At 55.5% G+C, this 10260-nt stretch overlaps 1 long non-coding RNA gene across 3 annotated transcripts; it reads right to left on the bottom strand.

The window, feature by feature from the left end:
* Positions 1-1607: 1607 nt before the first annotated feature.
* LOC116149972 (uncharacterized) lies at positions 1608-6950 on the bottom strand. 3 transcript variants are annotated; one of them, XR_010378620.1, is made up of 4 exons: positions 6291-6950; positions 5498-5629; positions 4511-5300; positions 1608-2145 (listed from the first exon to the last, which is right to left on the bottom strand). It is a non-coding gene; the product is annotated as an uncharacterized LOC116149972 (long non-coding RNA). The 3 variants fall into 3 exon arrangements; XR_010378619.1 differs by having other exon boundaries at positions 4511-4812; positions 6291-6947; XR_004133563.2 differs by lacking the exon at positions 6291-6950 and adding an exon at positions 5802-5938 and having other exon boundaries at positions 4511-4812.
* Positions 6951-10260: the final 3310 nt, after the last annotated feature.

The following is a 10260-nucleotide window of genomic DNA, read 5'->3' as shown; positions in this document are numbered from 1 at the left end:
CTCCCAGGGGCTGCCTTGTGGGGGCCGCACCTGGTCGCAGGTTAGAAGCCTCTAGGAGTCCTCGTTAGCGATGCAGGTTCTTGGGTCCCGGCCCAGACTCCCGCCTCAGAGCACGGGGGAGACGCCGGGCCCGTGCTCTTTAACAAGCTCCCCGGTCTCCACGTGTCTCTGAGGTGTGGGGACCAGCGCCGTAGGAAGACCTGGGGCCGGGCCCGGAAGTGGCCCTTCCTTCCTTCCTCCTCCATCCATCCATCGGTGCCGGGGACACGGGGACTGAGCAGACCAGGCCCGTGTTCACAGCATCCACGCTCCAGGGGGCAGACGGGGGTGGTGTGAGCCCCACAGGAGACAGGGACTCCAAGGGTCACCCCAGGGGGTGTGAGGGAGGCTGAGGGTCAGGTCCAGGGGTTATGCCAGCGGGGCAGAGCTCAGGGGGTCTGAGAGCGACACCCTCTGAGAGCCTGGCGGCTTCCAGAAGCTTCCGAGGCCTCACCGAGAGGGTAACTGAATTGCTTTTCAGGCCGCTGGCCCCTGAACCTCTGATGCAGAATGAACCCCGAGGGCCCTTCCATCCTCGAGAGGCTGCCATCTGCGCAGGAGGCCGCTCTGCGATGCTTCAGAGCTTCTCCTGCACGGCTGGGCCATCAAATATTCACAGCAGCTCAAACACTTGCCTCCCAGCAAATCGGGGGCACTGGGGGGAAGGACCGGCTCTGAGGGGGCACAGGACAAGCTTGGCGCCGGAAGCACCTCCTTCCATGCTTGTGACGCCCCCCAAACTGAACCACAGGCCCCCCTACGGGATTCCAAAGAGGACTGGTGAGCTGTGACCAGGGGTTCATTACTTCAGCAAGAAACACTCACTGAGCACCTGCCTAGAAGTTGGCCTGGGGCCGCGGAGTGGATGTCGGTGCCCCTCCCCTGACGGGGAGGCCTGGGCGGGGGGGACGGGATGCAGTCCGGAGTTTGCGCAGGGCAGATGCGGGGATGGGAGTCGCTGGTGTTGGTCCCGGGGCAGATTCAGCCGCCACGGGGCCCTTGGAGGGAGCTGTGTGTCCCCTGGAAATGAACCGCTCAGGATCCCCGTCCAGACCCGCAGAGTAACGGGAACACAGAATACGTTGTTCCCCAGCTATTGGGAGACTGGTGGGCCGGGTGGACAGAGCCCGCACAGCGCAGGCTTGGCCCCTGCATTTCATTGCTGGGGGTGGAGAGAGGGACCAGTGGGAGGGGCCCATTCTGGGGAAAGGACGTCCCCCAGCCCCCTGCCGTGGGGTCCGTCCCCAGGGCTCCTGAGAAGACCCGCCGGGGGCTGAGCCAGCTAGTCAGTGATGGACGGTCTCTCCTGAGGAAGCGCTTTGGAGCAGGAGCCTGTGCGGCCCACGTGCGGTTCTCTGCAGGCTCTCGGGGTGGGAGGAATTCATCCAGAGCTACTGAGGAGAGGGCAAGTATTATCAGAACTTTTATATCCACAGCTTCGCTCCTTTTCCGGGAAGGAAGATGTGGGCTGAGGAAGTCAGCCATCACCACTCTCTCTCTGTGTAGTCACTGGGTTTAAATTCTAACGCTCCTCTCTCTTCAAATAACTTTGAGGATAAGAGCTGGTGGAAATTTCATTTAATTTATTTGAAGTCTTGGTGAAATCCTGTAGCTAACATGGAGAGTCCCCCATTAAGTTACATAAAGAAGCTTTTTTCCCCTGACATTCTTTGCTGCATAAACATCACAAAGCAGACCAGTTCCTCCCCGCCCCCACCCCCACCTGCCCTAGGTGCTAATTAGCTCAACCCACAGGCCCCGGAGCATGGACACTCCCCCCTCCCCAAAAATAGAAATGAAAGTATTAAATAAAGTGGTGAATGAGCACTGTGTGGATCGGTTTTGTGTAAGCAGCTTGGGGAGGAGAGGATTTATAATTCATCAGTTCTACTGAAGCTCTGCTCTCAAATCGGGATGTTCCCGGATCAGAGCTGAATTTCTGAGTTGACGACTCTGTACTGTTTCTGCTTCTTCCTGCCCTGCTCCCCGTGCAGCGGCGTTCACGTCACCCCCGGATGGGCTGTGCTTTCTGAGAGTATCGTCTGGTCGTTTAGGGTCCTGGAAGCACGTGGCGTCCACAGGAGCTGGAGAACCTAATCCAGCACACTGATGAAGATACACTTGGGTAAGACCAGCACCGTAAGTGGCCTCGCCACCTCCGCTGTTCATGAAACTAACTCGATCAATAGGTGGGTCGTCATGGTAACGGGTGGTGGGAACAAAATTCTACAAAGTTTGGAGAGGATAGCTTTAGAATTTAAGACTCTTGGGGGCAAGTGGCTGAAATCTGGTTCTTGCTGGATGAAGGACAAAGGTGGTTGGTTGGTTGGTTGGCTTGCTTGGGGGAGACATTTGTTCGTTTGGATACCTTGAAAGGCACGGGCGTCCTGACCTCGGCAGGGCCGCGGGAAGGGCTCAGCGTAGCTATCAGGCGAGAATCTCTGCTTGGCGGGGCCCTGCCTTCTGCTGTGCTGCAGTCCCTGTCAGGCTCCACGTGGCACCGCCTGAGAGCCCCAGCTCTGATCGTCCTGGGCACTAGCAACCCTAGGTGCTAACCGTGGAATCACCAGGCGGCCGCTCTGTGACACGTGCCACTGAGAAAAGGGATCTGATAAAGTCTGGTGGGGGGGGCATCTTAGAAACACGTAAATGACAGATCTGACTCAGGAAGAAAGGGAAAACCTGTGCAGAGCCGTAACAGGGCAAGCGACTGAAGCAGGACTCAGTCTAAACCGCGGCAAGACGCCTGCACTGGGGAACGCTGCCCAACATTCAGAAGGGCCAAGACCTCTTCAAACCCTTCTTTATAAACGGAAGAGGAGGAAACACTCTCTAAAGCGTTACATGAGGCCAGTGTCACCCTTATACCGAAGCCAGACAAAGACATCACAAGAAAAGAAAACCACATACCAGTTCCCCTTGTGAATATTGGTGCATAAAATATCAGCAAAATACTAGGAAGTTTGATCTAGCAGCATATTGAAAAGACTAATAAATTCCACTACCCAATGGGATTTATCTCAGGAACGCGAGGATGGTTAAAACACACCAAAGTCATTCAACGTAACACAACAGAAGATGAAGAAGAAAGATGATCATCTCAACCAATACAGAAAAAGTCTCTGACAAAAGCCAGCAGCCTTTCATGATGGAAAAATACACAGCTTCCCAGCCTCGTTCAGGAACAAGACAGGCTTCCCGCTTCCCTCCTCTGTTCAACACTGTGTTGTTCTCACCAGAACAATTAGGCAAGGAAAGGGAAGGAAAGGCATACAGATTGGAAATGAAGACGTGAAACCATCTCTATCCACAGATGACTCGATCTTAAATATTGAAAATCCTAAATACGTCACAGGAAACTGCCAGAGCTAATAAGAGAATTCTGCAAAGTTGCAGGATACAAGTTCAACAGATAAAAGCTAGTTGTGTTTCTATACACTAGCAATGCATGATCCAAAAATGAAATTAGGAAAGAACTTTCATATAAAAACAGCATCAAAAAGAATAAAATACTCAGGAATAAGTTTAATCAAAAGGTGTAAGACTTGCACGCTGGAAACCACTAAACATCAATGAAAGTAATTAGATAAGATGTATATAAAAAAAAGGGAATATATCCTGTGTTCACAGATTGAAAGTTTTAATATTGTTAAGACGTCAAAGCGCCCCAAAGCAATTCACAGATGCAGCGAACTCCCTATCAGAACAGCTTCGGCTTTTTCCCCCTCACATCTGGTGAATCAGATCTCAAAATTCTCATGAAATTGCAAGTTGTCCCAAATAGTCAACACGATATTGAGAAATAAGAACAGAGCTGCAGGACTCACACCTCCCTATCTCAATATCAATACGCTGCTACATCAGTCGGAAACAGTGTGGCACTGGCACAAAGACACACTTACAAACCAGTGGAATGAAACGGAGAGTCCAGAACTTAACTCACACACCCACGGTCGATTGCTTTTCGACAAGGATGCCGAGATAATTCAATCCGGAAAGAACAGTCTCTTTGCGAAAAGGGGCTGGGAAAGCTGGATTTCCACGTGCAAGAGGATGAAACTAGTCTACCTCACTCCACACGTAAAAAGTAACTCAAAGGCGGTCAAAGATCGAAATGGAAAAGCTAACAGAACAAGACCATCAGGAGAAAATGTAGGAGCGAATCTTCGTGACTTGGGGTCTGGCAGTGAGATTCTTAGATGTGCTACCAAAGGCATAAACAGCAAAAAAAAAAACACATGAACTGGGCTTCATCAAAGTTAAATGTTTTGTGTGTCGAAGGAAACCATCAAGGAAATGAAAAAACAACCTACAGAATGAGGGGAAATGTTTGCAAACCACACGTAAGCTGAGGGTCTAGAATGTAGACGTAGAAGGAACTCTTACAACCCAACAGCAGGAAGACAGATGACCTGATTGGTTTTAATGAGCAAAGGACTTGAACAGAGATTTTTCAAAAGAAGATACATACGTGGTCAACACACATGTGAGGAGGTTCTCAGCGTCACGAGTCGCTGGGACACTGCGAATCCTACGCAACGAGACACCAGTCCGCACCGAACAGACGGCAGGTAGAAAACGGCAGCAGCCACAGCGCGGTGGGAAGCAGGGGATGCGCAGCGATGTGCTGACGGACGGTCCGCCGTGGACGGACCTCCAAAACGCCATTCTGGGCAGAAAAACGGTCGTGTGTCGTGTGGTTTCGCTTGTACTGATGAGTCAGAATCAGTAAATTCAGAGTCGGAGAGGAGGTGGACCCTCGGTCGCCATGGGCTGTGGGTGGGGTGGGGTGATGAAAATGCTCTGGACTGAGGCAGCAGTGATGGTTTATCAGTATTGTGAACGTTCTGGATGCTGCTGGAGTGTAATTTTTAAAATGTCTGGTTCTATGAAACTCACTTCAATTAAAAAAACAAAATGAGCATGTGGAGGGTGGTGAGAGGAGAGCGATGCCGGACTCACTCCGAACCCCTGGGGTTGCTGAGAGGACAGCCCCTCCCCCGCCGAGCTGAAGACGGTAAACACGGGGAAATTACGGCTTTATCCCGGTATTCTGGCTCGACCTCTGTCCCATGGGAGACTGTGAAGGACCTGGGGCTCCTCGTGACAGACGCAGCACGAAGGGGCCAGGAGAGCCAGAGCCCCAGACTCAGCACACCTCGGCCGGCCGCGTCCCTGAGCATCCTCACGCAGCGGCAGGAGCCTCTGGGGCCCCGGTCCCGGAGGACGCATGCTGCCAGACCCATCACAGCTCATCCAGCCTGGGGGGGATGGCGAGGGAGGGGGCGGGAAGGGGGAGCAGAAGGGGATGGAGAAAGGGCCGGGGTCGGGGGGGGGGCAGAGGAGAAGGTGATGGAGACGATGATGAGGGGAAGGGGACGGGGGAGGCAGGTGGCCCACAGGCTCCAAGGGACGCAGCCCCCTGCTCCTTCCCGGCTCCCCTGCCCGCCACGCTCACCTGGCCCTTGAGGTCTCTCCTCTCTCCTTCACGCCCAGGCTCTCGGCTCACGTTTGGAGAAACACCTTGAACGGAACACAGTGGGAGAAGAATCTGTATGCATCTCTGTTCCAAGTTCATCTCCATCTTTTCCTGCCTCAAAAGAAGGGGAGGAATCAACACCCAGTGGGGATGAAAGAAACCCTCCCCCGGAGCTGGGCAGGGCGGAGGGTGCTGGTCCCGTGCAGCTCTGCAGGGACCGTAGCCGTAAGCGGCAGAATTTGGTGCAAACTGGTAAAAGCGGAGGAGGTGTTGGCGGGCGGACCTGGGAGCTCTGAGGACTCACTGGTCGCTGATGTCCCTGGGCTGACCCAATTCCTCAGCTCACACGGGACCTTCCCTTCCCTCCTGAAGGAGGAGGAGCTGGCACGGGGCTGCCCGGTGCTGGAGAGAACCCAGGAAAGTGTGGTTTGCCAAGAGAGAGGCCACCTCCCCTCTGATTCTCCCAACGTGGCTGCTTCACTGTTTGTTACCGGAGGTTGGACTTCTCAGGGTTTCCACCTGCTGGTCCCTGAGCTCTTCTGCCTCCTCCAAGTTAGAGGCCAGCCCTGTCTGAGATGGACTCTCCTGGCCCCAAGGGCACCTTCCCAGGGAGAGGGCCCCACTGTCAGCTCGGGCTGGGTGTCCACATGGTGACCGATCCCGTGTGACCCAGTGTGACCGATTGCCCAGGTCTCCCGATACACCCATCCTAACAGCCAGGATCCAAGGGGTGACTCTGGCCAATAGGTGACCTCTCACCATGGAAACTGACCTGACCCCGCAGGGAGCTGCCTTCGCCCTGCAGTCCCACGAGGCAGACACAGACGCTCAGGTTTGCCCTCCGAAATGTGGGCAGGAAGGGCCTCCGGCAGAGTTGTGACTGAGCCGCCTCTCGCCTCACGGCGCCACTCCAAGCAGGAAGCCTCGCTCAGGACAGCAGGGCACGACCTGATCACATTCTGCTGCGGGGCCCCCAGGTTTCCCAGGCGGACCCGTCGTCTGACCCCTCATGACCGCGGGCACCAGACTCGGCACAGCATCACCAGCCTCCCCACCCCAGGGTGACTGCACTGCCCACGCCGGGCGGAGGAGGCTCCTCCCGCGGGGCCCCCAGGGCAGCGCTCGCTGCCCTTACACGGTGCGCAGCGGCTGCTCCTGCCCGACTTCAGGCTCTGTTTCTTCAGACTCATTGATCCAGCTGGCCGAATCTGCCCGAGACAGACGTCTGCTGTTTCTGTTTTCCCGTTGGCTCTCTCTGCTCACAAACGGCCCGCTCCCATCCAGTCTGTTGGCACCGAGGGCTTTTCTTCCTGATTGAATGAGCGCTGGCTCCGAGCCCGGCTGCCCTCGAGGCCAGCCAGTGAAATGCGCTTTTATTTAGTGCAGAGACACAAAAGCATATACCAGCCACACAGGACAACCCGAGGACACACTGTTCTGTTTCCCAAAATATCTCATGCAGAAGTTCTCCAAGCATAACTTCTCGGCGACCCACCGTGAAATGTGCCGTGAGATGCTGCTTCGGGCCACGTGCACCACACACCAGGGACAAACATTACTACCGCTGTAACTGGGCAGACGTGGAAATGTCCACGCTGGGCTCCAACAACCCCCGTGGTTTCTGCATTTCAGCCTGGGTTCTGTAGATGACCACGGAAATGGCAGGAGATTTGGCCCAGGGAATTGATGCCAGATGCACGGCGTCTGCCCGGCTTCAGAGCGATGCTGAGACCGGGGTCCTGCTGTTTATTCCCGGCGCTTCTGGAAAGGTTTGAATGGTACCGGCACACGCTTCTGAATTCTTTTCATTTCTGATTGGTTTGTGGAAAGAAAATAAAGCAATAATTAAAACAAGCCTAACTCTCCTATGTACCTGGAGGCCAAAGGAAACGCAGTCCTGTGAATGAAAACACACTCGTCTCAGATATGAATTCGGGGGGGAAAGTCCAGACCAGGACCGTGATGCTTTCAGCGACAGTCCTTCAACATTTTAAAATTCTCCAGTGAGCCTTGTGGCAGACCTAGTGACTTTCTCCTGTTACTGCTACCAACCCACTGAATCTGGGCAGAAAAGAAGTGAGTGTACGAGGGTATGGGAAAGGCAATCGCAAATGAGATCGCAGAGACTCCTGCAAGGTGGGAAAAAAATGCTGCAGCCAAGCAAATACAAGAAGCATCAGTTGCCACAGCTGCAAAGTTTGTGCCCCTCCCAGATTCAGATGCTGGAATCACAGCCCCAGATGCGGTGGGACCAGGAGGCGGGCTCTCTGGGGAGTGACTGGGTGCCAATGGTGGAGCCCTCATGGATGGGGTCGTGTTTTTATAAAAGGGACCCAAGCGCTCCTGTAATGCCTCCACGTCAGGCCGCAGCGAGCAGACGGCATCTGGACCAGGGAGCGGGCCTTCCCCGGACCCCGAGGCTGCCAGCGCCGCCGTCTAGGGCTTCCGGCCTCCAGAAGTAAATAAATTTCTGTTGTTTACAAGCTGCCCGGTCTCTGGTAACTTTTTTGCTGCAGCCCAAGCAGATGAAGATATTTGTGGTCCACGGCAGCAGAACTTACAGTCAGCCTCTCTCTCCCTCCCAGAATAGAGGCCTAACAGTTGGAGGCGTCTTCGTTCAGAAGTGCAATCATGGCTAGAAGGACCCGAGATGAGCCGACCATTCGTCGCCCAGCAGTGCTGCAACGTCACCCCGCTGTAAATAAGTAAGTGTGGGGGGGCTGCTCTTGAAGAATCGCAGGGATGAGGAGGGACGTGTGAAGGAGAAGATGCACCACCGCCATCGGCCAGGCCACAGCCACTCCTGGGGGACTCCTGGCTGCGGCGCCCACGGCCCGTGCGCACAGAGACACTGGGGGCTGGGTTGTCGTGGGATTTCCACGCCCGTCGTACCCTGAAAGCTGGCACCAGACACTTCAAGCGGCTGGCTGCTTTTAACGGTGTGTTTATCCTCGTTTTTGAAGCAAACTTCAAATGCACAGAGTAAACCCTCCGAGGGTGTAAAGACTGTGGGAAAAGTCAGCCTCCTGACCCCAACCCCGACTCCCTGCCCCATCCTCACCGATCAGAACTTTGACCAGATTCTCACCCCCAAGGTGTGGACCCAACCCACTTCGCCTGGACACTTGCTACCGTGGTGCACGACACTAGGGGCTGGGCTCAGATGCCACCTCGTCCCCTTTGGGTCAAACGAGATGGTGTCTTGATGGCTGAGTCTCTGAAGTTTTCTTCTGCCTTTAGAACCATCAGTGCCTCCTGCTCTGTCGTGTTTGCTCACAAGCATGTGTGAGGCCAAGTGAATCCCTGTGGGGATCTCAGGGGACAGCTAACCCTCCTCCTACTGACCGCCGACCCGTCTGTCGATGAGAGAGGGAACCGGAGTCTGTGACGGCAGAGGGCGCGGGGCGTGGGGATCGGTCCTCGGTGTGAACCGGAGCGGGGCCCTGCGGGGTCTTCCCCACACAGACCCCTCCCCACGTCCTCCGCCTGCCTCCTGTCTGTAGAAAAACTTTAGTCAAGAATAAGTTTAATCAGAGAAACAAGAAAATGCAGAAACAAAGGGAAACAGTCAGGCAACACAGAACACTAACAGTTCAGCCATTACACAAAGTTTCAAGGACCTTTAGTTCCTTGTCGGGGCCGGAGAAATGATCCTGAGCCGCATCCTTTGGGCTGTTTTGTAGGTACTAACCACCCCCCCCCACCCCAGGTGGAAGACGTGACCCGCATGATGACCAGGCTGAAGCAGCTCCGCACGATTCCAAGGTCTGGCCTCAAATAAGCAAGAACAAACCGGCCCTGGAGCCGAGGATGAACTGTACTTAAAGGACGCAAGACGACAGAGACCAGACCACCGCACGACCAACCTCACGACGAGGGTCAGCGCTGACCGTGCTGCGCCACGCGCGGCCCCTCCCTCCACCTGTGCACCTCCCCGAAACTCCCCTTTGAAAGCTCTTGCCCCTGGTCGGCAGGCATGGGGGTGCGGCGCGGGGAGAGGGCCTCCGGGCGCGAGTCCGCCGCCCCACCTCGGCTCCCGGCCCCCCGGCCCCGGCCCCGGCCCGGCCCCGCCCGCTCACCCAGGACACTGTTTCAGCAGCAGGCCGGCAGCTCCCAGTCGGCACCCAGCCTCGGCAGGAGGGAGAGCGGTGCAAGGGTGTTTCCAGGGGCGCCTCCTCCGGCAGGAACATCATGAAAAATAGTTCAGAAGCTTTCAGTCTGAAAAGAAAAGAAGAGGAGAAAAAAGCCTTAGGATAAAAGGCACAGAAATATTTGATAAGAAGCTCAGGGAAAAAAAAGAAGACGACGAAGAGGACGTTGCGCTGTCACGCGGCAGCTTTGGCAGCTAAACCGCCCTGACGCTGGGCAAGGAGGAAGCCAGATCTACTTGTGTGGAGTTTGGGGTTTGCCTTTGATGAAAGTTGGCTTTTCTTTTTCTGAGGTTTCTTTCTTCTGGAAATTGCGAGATGGGGGAGGGAAGGGAAAGAGACACCTGCGTGGCTCCTGGAAGGGGCGGCGGGGTCAGCAAGGACAGTCCCTCCTGACCTAAGCCTGGGGCCAGGCAGCCCCAGCAGAGGGTCGGGAGGCTCCCTGAGGGTCTGGGGAGGACAGGGGTCTGAAGACCCTCGTCGGCTGGCCGTCCTGCAGGACAGTGCTGGAGAGCACCGGCTTCCTCTCTGCAGAGTCGTCGCCCTCGCAGGGAGCCTGGGTTGGAGCCGCATCTTTGCAGGGGAACCAGCACC

The sequence above is a fragment of the Camelus dromedarius genome, chromosome 31, assembly GCF_036321535.1.
Source record: "Camelus dromedarius isolate mCamDro1 chromosome 31, mCamDro1.pat, whole genome shotgun sequence".
In the NCBI taxonomy this organism is placed as follows: domain Eukaryota; kingdom Metazoa; phylum Chordata; class Mammalia; order Artiodactyla; family Camelidae; genus Camelus; species Camelus dromedarius.
The sequence above is the reverse complement of the archived record's forward strand: the minus strand, read 5'-3'. Positions and strand labels throughout refer to the sequence as shown.